The sequence below is a fragment of the Prionailurus viverrinus genome, chromosome C1 (assembly GCF_022837055.1).
Source record: "Prionailurus viverrinus isolate Anna chromosome C1, UM_Priviv_1.0, whole genome shotgun sequence".
In the NCBI taxonomy this organism is placed as follows: domain Eukaryota; kingdom Metazoa; phylum Chordata; class Mammalia; order Carnivora; family Felidae; genus Prionailurus; species Prionailurus viverrinus.
In genome coordinates this window covers 198,028,145-198,046,096 of record NC_062568.1, presented here as the reverse complement: position 1 = coordinate 198,046,096, position 17,952 = coordinate 198,028,145, and the positions used below count along the sequence as shown (strand labels likewise).

At 41.8% G+C, this 17,952-nt stretch overlaps 1 protein-coding gene across 5 annotated transcripts in view; it reads left to right on the top strand.

The window, feature by feature from the left end:
* ZBTB40 (zinc finger and BTB domain containing 40) overlaps positions 1 to 17,952 on the top strand; it is a 79,669-nt gene that overhangs the window by 12,651 nt on the left and 49,066 nt on the right. The window lies entirely within an intron of this gene.

Below are 17,952 nucleotides of genomic sequence, written 5' to 3'. Positions count from 1 at the left end.
TTCTAGCTCATTGTATTTTGTAGAATGCCTCAAAAGAAGAGTTTCATTAGACGTTGAGAGAATGTGGAAAAAGAAATTGGTTTAATGTAATGGTTATTATAGGCTTATCAAGAATCAGATGATGGTAGTTTTGAGATGTGGAAAACAAGCTTTCTCGTGGTTTTTAAACCATTCTGTTTCTACCCCCTTGCGCGACGGGTGGTGGGGTGGTGGCAGGGATGGTGACGATAGTGGCTAGCCGCTAATGAATCTATTGAGCACTTGCTGTGTCCTCATGCATGATGCCAGTGCTTTAGGTATGTTCACTCTAATCTTCTAACCACCCAGTGAGAGAACCGTTAGTGCCCCTAGAGGCTGTGTCCCTGGCAGGTTAGGTAATTTTCCTAAGATCACACACCTTGGTTTTTTGTTTTTTGTTTTTTTTAAAGTTTATTTATTTATTTTGAGAGAGAGAGAGAACAGAAGCAGGGGAGAAGCAGAAGGAGAGAGAGAATCACAAGCAGCCTCCACATCATCAGTACACAGCCCGATGTGGGGCTCAAACCCATGAACCACGAAATTGTGACCTGAGCCGAAACCAAGAGTTAGTTGGTCGCTTGATCGACTGAACCACCCTGGTGCCCCGTGAGATCACACACTTTGTGATCGGACCGCTGAGCTTCGCACCAGGTAGTCCGGCTCCCGCTCCATCCTTTAACCACTAAGCTACACTGCTCTTGCAGCCATGGGCCCTCTGCCCCAGAAGGTGTGCAGGTGGACAGCACTGCCTGTCATTTAAGGAGGATACGGACTCTTTCCCAGTGGGCCGACTCAGGTTCAAACCCCACCCTGGACTTACGTAAATGCCCTGCAGGCAGAGATTATATCCTCCTTAACTTTGCTTGGAACGGAGCAGGAACTAAATACGTGTTTAACGAACGAACAGCATGTTGGAAATGACACCGGCCTTGAAGCCAGACTGACCGACCTGGGTTTCTGTTTTACAACTTCCTTCTTATAAAAATAGTACGTATTTACTATTAAAAAAAATTGAAATGTATGGAGAAGAGGGGCGCCTGGGTGGCTCAGTTGGTTAAGCGTCCAACTCTTGATTTCGGCTCAGGTCATGATGTCAGGGTTCGTGGGATCAATCCCCTCATTGGGCTCTGGGCTGACAGGGTGGAGCCTGCATGGAATGCTCTGTCTCCCTCTCTCTGCCCCTCCTGTGTTTGCTCTATCTCAAATAAACAAACATTAAAAAAAGTATGAAGAAGAAAATAAGTCCCCCATAATGACACTACCTAGGAACCCACTGTTAGCATTTTGATATATTTTCTGTCTTTTTAAATGCAAATGTGTATATGCATGTACATATATTTTTAAATCAAATTGGAATTATACATACAGTTGCATGCTCGTTTTTTTTTTCCTTTTAGTATGTTGAGAGCATTTCCTCATGTTATTAAAAATCTTCAAGAGCCTAATTTAAAAAAATGTATTTAGATATAATTCACATACCGTATAATTTACTGTTTTAAAGTGTACAATTTAAAAGTCTGTGTAACCATCACCACTTTCTAATTCTAGAAGATTTTCATCCCTCCAAAAAAAAAAAAAAATCCCAAAACTCTGTACCCATTAGCATTCTCTCCCCAACTCCCCCTCCTCCCAGCTGGCATCCACTAATCCACTGTCTGTCTCTACGAATCTGTCTAATCTGGACAGTTCCTATAAATGGAATCCTACAGTGTGTGGCCTTTTGTGCCTGGCTTCTTTCACAGAACATAATGTTTTCAAGTTTCACCCCTACTGTAACAGTATTCTGTATTCCATTCCTTTTTATGGGTGAATAATATTCCATTGTGTGGATAGACAACATTTTGTTTGTTCATTTATCAGTCGGTGGACGTTTGGGTTTCCAGTTTGGGGCTGTTACGTATAATGTGCCAGTGAACATTGGTGTACAAGTTTTTGTGTGGATGTATGTTTTCATTTTTCTCGGGTTAGATCTAGGGCTGGAATTGCTGGGTCATGTAGTATCTCTGTTTAACTTCCTGAGGAACTTGCAAACTGTTTTCCACAGTGGCTGCACCGTTTTACGTTCCCACCAGCAACGTATGAGGGTTCCAGTTTCTCTGCCTCCTCAGCAGCCGTTGTACTTTCGGTCTGTGTGTGCTTGTCTTGTTGCAGCATCCTAGTGGGTACGTACGGGGTGGTATCGCGGCGGTTTCCATCTTCATTTCCCTAATGACAGCTGATGCTGAGTATCTTTTCGCGTGCTTATTGGCCATTTTGTATACCTTCTTTTGAGAGATGTTTATTCAAATCCTTTGCTGATTTTAATTGGCTTATTTGTCCTTTTACTGGTGAGTTGTAAGAGTTCTGGATGCTTTACTCTGATATGCTATGTTTATATATTCTGGATGCTGGACCCTTATCAGATAAGTCATTTGAGAGTATTTGTTCCCATTCTGGGGTTATCTTTTCATTTCCCTAACAGTATCCTTTGATACACAAAAGTTTTAAATTTGATCAAGTCCTATTTATTTATTTTTGGTTGCTTGTGCTATAGGTATTCTATAGACAGCCTAATTTTTCATGGCTGCATAATATTTTATAATATGGATGTATACCCTATTTACTTAAAAACTTCGTATTGTAGGGGCACTTGGGTGGCTCAGTTGGTTGAGCATCCAACTCTTGATTTTGGTTCAGGTCATGATCCCAGGGTCGTCGGATCCAGCCCTGTGTTGGGCTCTGTGCTGAGCATGGAACCTGCTTGGGATTCATTCTCTCTCTCCCTCCTCCTCCCCCTCTCCCTCCCCTCCCCCTCCCCCTCTTGTCCTCCTCCTAAGAAACAAAAAAAACCACACACACACACACACACACACACACACACACACACACACTCCTCATATTATACATCTACATTTTCAGTTTTTTACTAGGGATGCTATTGTTCTGAGTTCAGTGTACATAAATATTTCATTATATCTCTGATTATTTGTGTATAGATAGATTCCTATAAGTGTCTAAAGGCATACATATTTAAAACAATCTTTTTGTCTTCTGTCATGGGCTTCTCATTCTTTTTTATTTATCTATAATTATACAACTGCCATGTAAACTTTCTGGTAAAACCATTCAGACAGGGCACATGACCACCCTTAGCACCCAGATTCTCATGTCTCTCTCCAAAGACACTTTTTAAAAAAATTTACATCCAGGTTAGTTAGCATATAGTGCAATAATGATTTTAGGAGTAGAATCCAGTGATTCATCCCCTATGTATAACACCCAGTGTTCATCCCAACAAGTGTCTCCTTAATGCCCCTTGCCCATTTAGCCCACCCCCCACCCACAACCCTTCCTGCAACCCTCAGTTTGTTCTCTGTATTTAAGAGTCTCTTCTGTTTTGTCCCCCTCCCTGTCTTTATATTATTTTTGCCTCCCTTCCCTTATGTTCATCTGTTTTGTATCTTAATGATCACATGAATGAAGTCATGTGGTATTTGTCTTTCTCTGACTGACTAATTTCACTTAGCATAATACCCTCTAGTTCCATCCACGTAGTTGCAAATGGCAAGATTTCATTCTTTTTGATTGCTGGGTAATACTACATTGTGTGTGTATACACACACACACACACACACACATACACACACACAGCTTCTTTATCCATTCATCCATCAATAGACATTTGGGCTCTTTCCATACTTCGGCTCTTGTTGATAGCGCTGCTGTAAACATGGGGGTGCATGTGTCCCTTCGAAACAGCATAACTGTATCCCTTGGATAAATACCAAGTAGTGCAATTGCTGGGTCGTAGGGTAGTTCTCTTCTTAATTTTCTGAGGAACCTCCATACTGTTTTCCAGAGCAAAGACATTTCTTATAGCTCTAGACGAGCAGATTACTTGTCGCATTAGTTCCCTGAAGGATTTTTACCAGTTTATACTTCCATCCGTACCATGTGGGTACCTGTCTCAGTGGTCCCTTCCTTGAGTTATTAATGCAAGTAATATGATAATAGCAGCTAACACTGAGCATCTACTGTTGACAGGAACTTTGCTAAAACACCTCAGATGCGTTGTCTCAGTTCATCTTCACAACAAAACTGTAAAGATGTTCAGGCTCACAGTGATTAAAGTGACTTGCCCAAAGTCACTGAGTAAGTGTTTAAGTTAGGCTTTGCACCAGATCAAGAGTGCATGGTCCAAAACTACTTCTTAGGGCACCTGGGTGGCTCAGTTGGTTAAGTGTCCAACTTCTGCCCAGGTCATGATCTCATGGTTCGTGAGTTTGAGCCCCACATCGGGCTCTCTGCTGTCAGCAGAGAGCCTGCTTGGGATCTTCTGTCCCCCCGCACTCCTGCTCTCCCCCACACATGTATGCTCGCTGCTATCTCTCTCTCTCTCTCTCTCTCTCTCTCTCTCTCTCTCTCTCTCAAAAATAAACATTTAAAAATAAATGAATAAAACTAAAACTACTGCTTCTCAATTAAATATCATTGCAAAACTTTTCTAATTTGCCCCAAAATAGTATGGATGTTTTAATGTGCATTTCTTTAATTATTCAGAAGGACCAACTTTTAAAATCAACTTTTTATTTCTTTTGTAGATTGTTTTTCTTTGTCCATCTTTAAAATTTTAAATGTTAGTTTTCTTTATTGATTTGTGTGATCTTTCTATTCTAATATTAACTGTTTTTCATTTCATGTAACATATCATTTATCTTTTAGTTTTATTGATGCTGGGTTTTGGAAGTTTATGTTTTTATGTAATCACATCTGTTGGTTATTTGTGAATTTCTTCTGTTTCCTCTATGCATAAAAAGGCCTTCTCCATCATGATCTCAATTACATATTCATTAAATGTTATCTTTTAAGTATCTTAAATAGTCATGTTAGAAATGTGGTTTTTCTTTTTGTTGTTGTTAAGTCACAGATCCAACTTACAGTCTTACTGGTGACAGTGGATTGGGGAATTTGCAATCATATATTCCCTGAGACACTTTGCGGCAGTTTTCTGGCTTGAGGGTAATTATTTTCTCATTGAAAGAGATATCAGTGGTTGGTACTTAACACTCAAAGAAAAATAGTAAATGTGCTGTATGACAACACCTAGTGCTCGTGACCACCAGTCTGTGAGATACCTAGGAAGCCCTCCCCACGGAACCCCTCACCTGATGTGTATATTTAGGAGTTTGGTGTTTTGGTTCAAGTATTGGCTTGAAAGCCCAGAACTCGGGTCCTGGGTTTGGCCCTGCCATTACCAGGGTACATGATTTGGCAGGTCCCTTAATTTCTGTCAGTCTTTTCATCTATGGAATGATAGACCTGGATTACATAGTCTCTGAGGATAAATTTTTTAATGTTAATTAGTTTATTTTTTGAGAGAGAGAGAGAGAGAGAGAGAGAGAGAGAGAAGGCGCAAGCAGGAGAGGAGCAGAGAGAGAGAAAGGGAGACGCAGAATCTGAAGGAGGCTCCAGGCTCTGTGAACTGTCAAGACAGAGCCCGATGTGGGGCTCAAACCCACTGACCATGGGATCATGACCTTTGAGCTTAACTGACTGAGCCACCCAGGCACCCCTCTAAATTATCTAAGGATAATTTTAGTTGCACAATTCTCTTGATTTTTATTATCCTTCTGATCAGGAGTCATTTCACGTACATTTGGTATTGATAGATACTTTTTTAAAAAAAGTTTTAATTAGGGACGTGTGGTGGAGTGGCTAGAGGAGGGCAGAGTGGCAGAAGTACCGAGTAGGGAGTAGGTGAGGGACAGAGGGAAAGGGAAGGAGTGAGGACTGAATCAGGGATAGGCCATGTCAGGTGGGTGAGCCAGATAGAAGTTAGAAGGTGGATAAGTTTGAAGTGAATTGAGAGCTTCATTGGGTGAAGCTTGTTGGAGGAGCCAGTTCCGATCTGATAGATGTTCGGAGCACAGACTGGAAAACCTGTGGCCAGGAGCACCAGGGGTGCACTGCTCACGTCCTGAGAGAGACTGAAAAATTAGCCCGTGGTCAGTGCTATTAAATACGTGCTCACGGTTACCTCAGAGACAGAGCTGAGTCCGGCTCTATCAAAAGAGAAACTGGAGCCACAGAAGGATCCAGGAACTCGGCGATAGAAGGGACAAGACAGTGTCAGTTGGCGGTGCCTGTGTAGTGTACCTTGGCCCTCAGACTCTTACCTGCCCAGTGTGGCGCCAGGCACTTCCTCGCATGGCGAAGACAGATGAACCCTGTTTTCATTACATGTTGGTAACATACAGTCTCTTCTGATGATACTTGACCTTGCTGCTTGAATCTTTTTCACAGGTAACTGTAAAGAGTAGGCCTATTTCACTAACAAATGAACTAATAAATTTACTTTCTGATTTATATCTCTTCTCTTATATGAGTTTGGACAGTGTTATCCACCCTTCCGAAGTCCGATGAACTATGAAGCTTTTATAGGATAGGTGGTTTGTATCTGCAAGGTTGACAACCAAACTAGACCTTTTGGTAAATCAAGTTCAAGCCATCAAGGGAATTCTCTTGGCAGCCAGCCAGCCGGCCTGTTCCCATAGCACTCTTTCCAGATACGCATCTCCATCCATCTTTCAGTAGAGACCAGCAAAAGAAACAAGGCACCTCAAATGCAGGTGCTGCTGTCGGGCCAGCTAGCAGCGCGTCTCTATCTGTGAGCGGCACCAAGGAATGCTGCTGCTGAGCCCCGAAATGCTGTCAAGGCTAAGGTAGTGATGAAGAACAGAGAGTCAGCACATCTGCATTTGAGCTGTACCCAGACTTCTTAGCTGTATGGTCTTGGGCATAGGCTGTTAGACGTTAGTTTCCTCATCTGTACGTTAGGGATAATGTATCTATCTCATAGGATGTTAGGGGAATTGAATGGAAAGTGTATGGACAGTGCTTAGCATGATGCTGGACATTATTGCCATCTTGCAGCAGTTGATGACCTTGCCAAAGGCATTCAAAAGATTCAAGCGTATCAAAAGAGCCGAGACCAGTGGATTGAGCAAAACAGATGTTTTAATCACCTCTTATTCATCCTGTTGATGAGGGAAGGATCCCCGCCCCAGGGTTATGGGGGAGTGCACAACACTGGACTCTGGCAAATGAGACTGACGGATTTTTACTCACGTGTACTCACAGCCCCAGAGGAGGACATACATAGTCTGCTACTCAGGACCATATGGGGTTGCCCTCGGGAGCAGAGTAAACAACCAGGGGCTGTGGGAGGCAGGCTTTGTGGTATCAAGAGGGTGGGGCGCGCCCTGGTTTCTGCTAGAGGATGTCATTGGCTTGCTGGAATAATTGGGGGGGGTGCTGACAAGGAACTGAAACCCACTACTCAGGGATGAACAGGAACTGAACCTTAGTCTCTTTGATAAGGAGGATTGTTTGGCTCAGGGACCTTGTCTACCAGAGCAGAATGGGTAGCAGAATTTGTGCTTGGGCCATTTGAGGCTCTCCTGATTTTACCAGATGTCAGGACAGCACATAATATTGAGTCTCGATTTTAGACTCTGTGTCACAGAAGAGAACACAGGCCTTGAAATGCTGTTTACTACAGTTTTCAGGGGATCTGGGTAGAAGGCTATGGAAGATAAATAGAGTTGTCTGATTTTGTGGGGAAAGATAAATGGCATAGTGGCTAGAAAGGAAGTATCACAGTAACCCATACGGAGTGTCCTAAGCAGAGATCTCTTCATTGTATTCGGTTCAGCATACATTCATCGATTGGCTGTGCCATCCTAGGCCCTCCCAACGCTTAACCAGGTTCAGTTGACCACTCTAGATCAGGGGCAGTTTGACCCCCAGTTACTTTGGCAGCAGCCAGGAAGGCCGCACTAGCTTTGTAGACCAGATCACTGGAATGTGTTCTGTAGGAACTGGAGTTGGTGCCGGGGCCATAGATCTAATCACCTCAGGCCTTGTAATTGGAGTCCTCCATATTTGGTAGGTTGTATTCCTAGAGCGATTATGGTGTCTGTTTTTCTGATTGGAGCCAAAGGCAGGTGCAAAAGGGAAGGATTGGAAGATGACTTGAGACTTTTTAAAGATGAAGAGTTGTGGGGCGCCTGGGTGGCTCAGTCGGTTAAGCACCCGACTTCGGCTCAGGTCATGATCTCGCGGTCCGTGAGTTTGATCCCCACATTGGGCTTTGTGCTGACAGCTCAGAGCCTGGAGCCTGTTTCCGATTCTGTGTCTCCCTCTCTCTGACCCTCCCCTATTCATGCTCTGTCTCTCCCTGTCTCAAAAATAAATAGATGTTAAAAAAACATTAAAAAAAAAAGATGAAGAGTTGCTTAAAACACAATAATTTGATAGGGAAAAAGTGGAGAACAGGGAGTCTCGTGTATATAGTGCTTTGTTCCTCAGAGCGGGTTCCTGAACCAACAGTATCCATATCACCTGGAGCTTATTAGAAATGCAGAATTCAGGCCCCACCCCAGAAATTCGGGATCAGAATCTTCTCTTTGACAGGATCCCAGGTAAGAAATCTTTCTGTGGATAGAAGCAAGAACTTTAGGTCAGGCAGACTGGATTAAAATCTCATTTCCTTTACTGATTTACTGTGTGATCTTGGGCCGGTTCCTTAACCTTTCCACTATCAGGACTTATTGTAAATTGGGTTTAATTATCTTGCTGGATTGTTAGTGTTAAAGGAGGTGACATAAAAAGTGCTCAGAAACATAGTAAAGTACTTAATTATTAGTAGCTCTTATTAGGGGTTATTTGATAAATAATACTCCTATGTAGTTTGACAGACTATGAAAAGAATGAGCAGGAGGATATCATTAGGGCTAACTCTGTCATGAGACATGAGTTGATAACTGAGAAAAATAGGGTCTCTTGAGCTGGTGGGGCAGTGGATGTGGTTCCTCACTAACCCGTTCCCTCAGGGTGAGACTGTAAGTATACTTGTTAAGTAACCAAGAGTTGACAGCTGTGCTTCTTAATGGCTTCTGAGCCCTTGGAAGGGAGACTTATCTGCAGAAGGGGTAGCTAGGTCTTGGCATCCAGCAAGGCCTTCACATTTTAGAGGACAGAACCATGGTTTGAGAATTGAACCCTGCACTCACTTCTTTGCCTCGTTAACTCATGATCCTTAACAAGGCATTTAACATGTCTGAGCCTTAGTCTTCACCTGTAAACGAGATTAAATGGAGTTTGGTATAACTCCCAGTACACAAGCAAGATAGCATGTCCAGATCATGCTTGCTTTGCGTCTGCCACGTTGCTCACTGGACAGCATTCAAATCCCCGCAGGTGAATTTTATGCCTGACGCAGCCGGCCGCTTTGGAATGCTCACTCCTGGCGTTCTTCGGAGCTGTTCAGGCTACTTGGAGTTCCCAGCAACCAGGATGTATCTTAGGAAAGCACACAGGCCATTCGTGTATTGCTATAAGTCTCAAGGATGGGAATAGTTGTGGTAGACTAGCATTTGGAATGGAATGATGATGGTAGTGATACCATTAGAAACAACAATGGCAATACATACAAGGAGACACTACCATGAATCCAGGAGTGCCAAATGCAGAAACCTCCATCCCTCACACTACACATGACTGCCTTTCAGGCCTTCTGTGTAAGAGACAAGACCAAATGACAGCTGCTTTTGAACTTGAGAAATCTGGGCCCGCGAAAAGCTGCAGTCACCCTTCTTTGACCTCACCCATCCACCTTGTATTCTCAGAAATAATTGCTAGTGGTTCTCTTTTAACTTAGCTGATTCCTTAGATACCTTACATTTTAAATCATCTTTTTGTGTGAAGCAAATGCCCCATTTCTTGTCTCTAAATGTGTGATCTTTGCTCTAATTATGTTGAGAGTGCCTGTTATTTCACCTGACTCTGGTTGTTTGTGAGACTAAATAGCCACGGGGTTGAAGCCGACTTGGATCAAAGAGCAACTCAGCCTCTCAGGACCTCAGTTTCCTCCCTTAAAAAGGGAAGAGATTGGACTAAGGTCATTTGGTCATGCGACAAGAGTACGTGATAGATAAAGTAATGAACTTCTGTTTGCTGAAAGCGATGAATAGGGCTCTCCAAGGCCTCTTCCAGCTCTCTGGTTCCGGCAGAGCGTAGGCATCAAGGTAGAGGTAAAGATTTTATTCAGGACAAAGGGGTTATCAACAGTGACGGGGGGGGGGGGGGGGGGACTTTAAGCAGATAAGGTTGCATTGAGCCAGACCATAAGAGAGATATCTCAGACCATGAGATAGGTATGCCAAAGGGGAGTGCAGAATTGTTAGGGGAACCAGAATGGAGGACCCTTGATTAAGTCACAGAGTGGCTTTTCTCTCTTGGATATTGGAACACAAATCCAGGCAGAGGTGGGTCCGACTTCTGCTCCAGGGAATTCTATGATACAGGATGTCTAAGGCAACAAACCTATGTAGACAGCCAATATAGACAATATAGGAGCCTGTTCTTTCTTTCCATTGCTAAACATTTTCCTGATTAGTCCATCCCTCCTGTCACTGGTAAAGCTCTGCTTTAATTGTGTTATTCCTATTTCAGAAGCTCCTCCCTCAAAGCAGGTATAAGTTCCTCTACTTATTTTCTGGGCTCTCTAACCCTGCGTACCCTTGTGCTCCATACTTCTCTTCCACCAGTGCTTTTGGAGACCCACCCTAGCCAGCCCGGGGTCTGTAGTAATGATGGCAGCTAGTTACTAGATGTCTTTCCAAAGCCAAGTGCAGTGCCAGTTGCCTGAACACATACACTGTTTCTAGCATACATGCTAAGCGTGCCTCTTCCGGAACTGATCGCGGTTCTTCCTCTGTCTGGAGTTCTTTTCCTTTCACCCTGGCCTGTTGACATTGTGTCTGCCACGCACCTAACTTGCGTTTACCAGCTCTAGCTCCTTTCCTTTTCCTTGCCGCTCACTGGGATCGGTCTGTTTTGTTTGTTTCCTCTTCTTCCTTTCCTTCTTCTGGTCTGTTATGGATTGAGTCTTTTTAAGAGTTCTGTTTTTAAGCATTCCAGCACGGGGTCAGCTTTATTACCAACTCCCTGTGGACAAAGATCTTGTTTTATATTTCATTTGGTTCCCACACAGCACCTAGCAGTGTGCTGAGTAAACAAAAGGCAGATGACCCACAGTTAGTAACTGGATGACACGGGCGTGTGGCGGGCTGAAGACGGACGGGAAGTGAGTGTAGTAAATCGGGGAAGGGGAGGTCCGGTTGGTTCCTGACAGACAGAAAAGAGCCTCCGACTGCTCTCTAGCAGTAGCAGCAAAGAAAGGCCTTTGAGCTTTTTTGCTATAAGGACATTGCCAGCAATTGTGGATTTCAGAACATCTACATTATTAAAAGTAAGCAGTGCATATCGAGAATAAGCCTTTAGTGTTGTTGTATTCTTCCTTGTTCATTGAAGGGATTTTGTGTTTTCTATGAACTATGACTTAGTTCTCACCTTTGCCTTTTCTGGTTTTTCTCATTTTCTTTTAAGTGAAGGAATCCCTTTATTTAAAAATTTTTTTAAAAATATTTATTGAGAGAGAGAGAGAGAGCGCACGCGAGCACGAGAGGGGGAGGGGCAGAGAAAGAGGGGAGACACAGAATCCGAAGCAGGCTCCATGCTCCAAGCTGTCAGCACAGAGCCTGACACGGGACCTGAACTCACGAACGGTTAGATCATGACCTGAGCCCAAGTCAGATGCCCAACCGACTGAGCCACCCAGGTGCCCCAAGAATCCCTTTATTTTTAATGTTTACTTATTTTTGAGAGAGAGAGAGAGCGCACACGTGCAAGTGGGGGAGGGGCAGAGAGAGGGGACAGAGGACCTGAAGTGGTCTCTGCACTGACAGCAGCAAGCCAACGTGGGGCTTTGGAGTCACGAACCATGAGATCATGACCTGAGCTGAAGTCAGACACTCACCAGCTGAGCCACCCACGTGCCCCTAAATCCTTTTTGGAAGTAGACAGAGTAAAAATATAAGTGAATGAATGAATGAATGGATGGATGAATAAGTAAATAAATATTCCTTGTGCTCCTTTTAGAAAGCTGGCCTAGTTTCCACTTTGTGTTGAATTCCCATTTGGGTTTTGGGTCGTTACGTAGCACTCGGTTCAGCCAATTAAGTTTTTTCTAAGTATCTTTATTCTATATCAGTATAGTCTTTTCTTGAGGCTTTAATATTGTTCCTTTGAGGAACAGCCATCTTTCTGGTGCTCTTTTGTTGCTTAAATGTTCTTCCCTTGGGACCTTTGACAATTTTCCCAAGCCCAGCAATTTCAGTAAGTGCTTAATGACATGAATTAGGTTTGCCTCTATCCAAGAATCTACAGGACTTCACTTAAGAGTCCAACATGCAGTGTTCTAACTCTGAAAGATACGCTTTCACAACATCGTATCTAGTGCTGTATTCTCTCTGTTCAGTTTCACATCTTTACAAAGGGAATTAGGGGAAACAGTAAAATATATGTTAGAGGCTCTTACGTCTTACGATCTTTGTGAGATCAGCAAAGTATAGTTTAGCCTCTGAAGTACTCAGTAGCCCCCAAATCACCAGTGTATCCCTCATGATTATATATTAGATTTATTTAATAACAGTATTCTGTACCTGAAAGTAGTCTGCAGAGATGATACAGTTTAATTGTTTATTTGTAGATAGATATTTCAGCTGTCCTGTCAGATGGCTACTTGGAAAACTAATGAGGACGACCCACAGTCTCTTTCTAATAGTCATAACCACTAACACATGGAGTGGTTTCTATGTGCTAAGCACCATTTCAAGTGTAAACATGCCCACACATTAATTCTCTTACAAGTAACACATAGCTGATTTTTTAAAAACCCAATCAGAGAATCTCTCTGCCTTTTAACAAGAAAGTTCAGTCCGTTTCTGTTGTGGATACTAATACATTTGGACTTCTTTCTGCCATCTGCAGTTGTTACCTACTTAATACGATTTTCTCTTGCCTTTCTTTCTCCCTTTTCTCACTTGCTGTTGATTAATCCCATATCCATTATTCTCTTTTGTATCCCTTGTTTGCAGATATTAATCTTGCTTCTATTCCCCTACATCCTTACTTGTTAACGCTTCACTTAGGCCAAAGGCTAAAGTCAATCAGTCACCCTCTTGACCCTGGGAACACCCTGACTCTGTCCTCCTTCTCTGCTCTTCCCGTGTTGTTGTTGACTGTTAATTTCGGAGAGGCAGTGGGTTTCTAAGAATGCGGGACCTGAGAGCCAGGCTACCAGAGTTTGGACCTTAGCTCTGCCACACATTAGTGTAAACCCTAGTTAGGTAATGTAACCTCTTTGTGCCAGTTTTTTTTTTTTTTTTTTTTTTTAAATCCGTAAAATGTGGATAAGAGTACCTGCTTCATAAATTATTCAAAGAATTAAATGAGTTAATTTATGCACAGTATTTCGAACAATGCCTGGCACACAGTAAGCATTCAGTAAATGCTAGCTACTTCGGTTGTCATTTTTCTACCTTGTTTTTAACCTCTCCTTCCAGGACCCATTTTTAAACAGTCAGTGTGTTTTCAGTATCCTAACACATTTCTTAATTTCTTTTTTATTGAAATATAATTAACAACTGAGCTTAGGTATTAAATTTGAAGAGTTTTGACAAATAGCTATTCTTTAAACAGCACCCAAGATAAGATGTAGAACATTTCCGTTCCCCAGAAAGTTCTTTTGTGTCTCTTTCCATTCCCTTCCCTACACCATCCCCACAGCCTCCACGCTCCTCATTTTTATCACTGTAAATTAGTTCTACCTGTAATTCTGTTTCCTATAAGTTGAGTCCTATGTATGTACTCTTTTGTGCCTGACTTCTTTGACTTACATAATAGTCCATTTTGTTTTGTTTTAAATGTTTAATTATTTTGAGAGAAAGAGTGCACACACATGGGGGAGGGGCAGAGAGAGACTGTTAAGCAGGGTCCCCTCTTAGTGTGGAGCCCGACGTAGGGCTCAATCCCACGACTCCGAGATCATGACCTGACAAGAGTCAGACGCTTAACCAACAGAGCCACCCAGATGCTCCTTAACGTAATCGTCGTGAGGTTTATCCATGTTGTTGCACTTATTAGTAGTTTATTCTCTATTGTAAGAAACCTCCACACTCCCAGGTGGTTGTACTATTTTACACTTCAACCAACAACGTATGAGAGTCTGGTCACTCGGCATCTCCAACGTTGGTGTTGTTAGTCTTCCTGATTTTAACTTTTCTGGTTTATTTTAGCTGTTTCTCTGCTTGCCACTTGCTATTTTTTCTTGCATTCTATCCCCCCCACCCCACCTTTTTTGGTTCAGTTGCCTTCTTAAAGTAATCCTTCCGGTGACCGTCTGTATCTGTTTGTTTGAAGATCATTTTATCGTGACCTGGATGTTGAAACTTGATTGTTATTTCCCTTAATATTCAAAAACTGTTACTGCATTTCCCTCTGGCATCTGTTATTAAATGAAAAGTCTGTATCTGTCCAGTTGTCAGTCTTTTGTAAGTAGTGTCTTTTCTCTTGTTGTTGTTTTTTTACAACTTCTTTTTCTCACTGTTGTTAATATTTTGAAGTTTCCACTCTGAAGACTCATGTTCGTCTTTAATTCTAGAAATAGCTCCGCAATGATATCTTCAGATTGCTTCTACATATTCTCCATTGTTTCCGTCTGGAACACTTATATATAAATTCTTAAGATTTATTTATTTTTGAGAGAGAGCGTAAGCTCTGGGTAGGGGCAAAGAAAGAGCCTGTCACCACAGACTCTGTGGCGACAGCAGTGACCCTAGTTTGGGGCTCGAACTCAGGAACTGTGAGATCATGACCTGAGCCAAAGTCGGAGGCTCAACCGACAGAGCCACCCAGGCGCCCCCATCTGGAACACTTATTAGATGCACGCGCTGCCTTCTCATTCTGTCTTCTGTGTCCTTTAGCTTCCCTTTCATGTTTCTGTTTTTATAAACTCTGCCATCTTCTGAGTAATTTTCTCAGACTTCTCTTCTTAATTACTGATTTTATCTTTAACTGTATCTAGTCTATTTACTTTATCAATGGATGAATGCATTAATTTCAGTTTTTATTCCTAGGAGTTCTTTCGGTTCTTTTTCATATCTGATTATCCTTTTTCCATGTTATCTTGTTCCTTGATTATGACTTCTCTTCATTTTGCCTGTTTATTAAAATGAAGCACAATTTATGGCATTTTTCATAGTATTCTATTATTTTTATGATTTTCAGTTCCTGGGGCTGCTATTTGTGCTGGTTATTGCAGTTAATGTCTTTCCTTCTCATGATTCATCTCATGTGACTTTTTAGTTTTATTTTTGCCTTTTGGGGATGGTGTAGGGAGCCTCCTGTGACACTGTAGCGTCTTGTTTATTTTATTTTTCTTTCTCACCTTCAACACCTACCGTCATTGCCCTCCCCTGCTACAGGTACCCACTCTAATGTATTGGATAAAATGTCTTTAGCTACATATGTAGCTTTATCTAGCAAATAGTACTATTTAGATTATGTGTTTTTAGTTCATATAAATGCTTATTATGCTCTAGATCTCGTTCTGGCTGTTAGTTTTTCACTCAACACTGGGTATCTATCCACGTTCTGTCTGAGTAGCTAGTTGTTGTTTCTTTCTGATGCACTGTTTCCCATAGTATGCATCCAGTGCGTTTCCTTACTGTCTTTGAGTGATGGACATCTAAATTGCCTCTCATCTCCCTGCTACCCAAACAATGCCCCAGTAATCTTTCTGGCCATGCTTCCTTATGGACCCAGGTAAGAACTCTTCTAGGATATGTATGCAGGAGTATGATTACTGGGTTGCAAGGCATATATGCAGAGAACATTTCACTAAATATTACCAGAATGTTTTTCCAGAATAGCTGTATCAATTTATATACTCACCAGTGGCACCCTAGATTCAAATTCAGGTTCTACCATGTGTTACTGTGAGACCTTAGAGAAATTACTCAACCTCTCTGGGCCTTAGGCTCTTCATCAGTAAAAGGGGATAATTACAGAATCTGCCTCATCAGGTTGTTGAGAGGACAGAATGAATTAATATATGTAAAGCATATTCCTGAATATAATAAACTCTTCCTGAATATAATAAGCATCAAATAAATGCCAGCTCTTATTACTGCTGTTATAACCACTACAATTACTACTTGTCAGTTAATCAAAAGTAAGCTTTTCCTTCTCTTAATTGCCTGGTTATATCATTTGCTCCTTTTACCCCTACTTGAATTTTAATTTTTTTCCTAAGATTTGCAGGAATTACTTAAATCTCATACTAACTCCTTGTTGACTTTAAACTCTGCAAATATCATCTCCTGATTTACCATTTGTCCATTGTCTGTTAATCATGTTTTTGATAGAAATCTTTACCATCAATGCAGTGAAATTCATCATTCCCACCACCCCCCCCCCCTTTTTTTTTTTTTTTGGCATTTGGGGCATTACGAAGTTTCCCTACCCCTGCTTCAAAGACACCCTCTGACATTTTCTACTGTTAACCTTTACAGATTTACCTTTCATGTTTGGGTCTTCCTCATATGGTTTGTAATAGTGAGTTCTGTTCTGTGTTTTTCTTCTTCCCTGTGTCTCTGTGCCTTGGGTTGTGAAAGTATTCTGGGTTTTTTCCGCTGCACGTCAAAGACCAGTTTGGATGTTAATTTCTCAGCTCAGGATTCCTGTATGATACAGATTTGCATACCTACACATGCCTCTGTATGGCATAGGCCTACATTTTAGATTTCTTGTGGGCGCCTTTTCCTTTTAAGGCATAGATAATTAACAACTTTTATTGCTGCTTCCCTGAGTCAGTGAGCAGAGATTTTTTTCAGACAGTGTATCAAGGAAGGATAGATATTTGAGTCTCTGGGCTTTACACCAGGGTCTCAGTTTCAACTCACCCACCTTCTACCTGCCTGAAGCTGTATTTCTAGTCTCCATGTGAGGATTAAGGCTTTCTCCTCCAAGCCCAGGGCCTGGACTGGAGTTTGAAACCCCTGTGGGTCACCGTGGTCTCAACATCCACTTACTGTTCCAGCTTTGATTTTGATGTCTCTTTCATTTTAGGTGCTTGGGGATTTCCTTTTTTTTTCTTTTTTTTTTTAAGCTTGACTGTATATTTTAAAAGCACTTTTAAAATGTTTTATCCAGCATTTCTGTGTGTATGAAGTGGGAGGAAAGGTCCATTTACACCAGCTCAGTGTGCCATTTTGCCAAAAGTCTGCTCTTTAATTAGTATTCCTATTAATCTCAGTAATTTGCAACTTTCAACATTGCCAGCTTACATTCATTAAGTAGCCCTTGATCACCCTTGGATGTTTTCTGCCTTAACTACCTCCATTCTCCCTTTATTGCAGGTTGATAACTGTGTTTTAGTGTCTGTATATTGGTAAACCATATAGTTCAGTTCAGTTTTTTTTTTTAACTTTGCTCAGTTGCTTATTCTGCTATAGTTATTCTATTATTTTCTCATCTAATCTAGTTGTTGACAAAAATATGAAATAGCTCTGACTACAAGATTCTGTAGTTAATGCTTAAAATACCTCCCTCTGGATCATTGGTAGATCTTTTGTTTTTTAATCTGATGGAAGATGTGGATAATTTCCCTAGAAAAAATTACCAAAACGACATTTAAAAAAAAATTTTTTTTAATGTTTATTTATTTTTGAGACAGAGACAGAGCATGAACAGGAGAGGGTCAGAGAGAGAGGGAGACACAGAATCCGAAGCAGGCTCCAGGCTCTGAGCTGTCAGCACAGAGCCCGACACGAGGCTCGAACTCACAGACCGTGAGATCATGACCTGAGCCGAAGTCGGAAGCTCAACTGACTGAGCCACCCAGGCGCCCCCCAAAAATGACATTTTAAGTATATTTTAGTTTTTCCTGAAAATAAAATCTCAGTCACTTATTTCATATTAATAAGAATGTTTAAAAAGATCTAATGTACATCCAGATAAGTCTTTTGATTTACTGAATCCTCAAGGCCT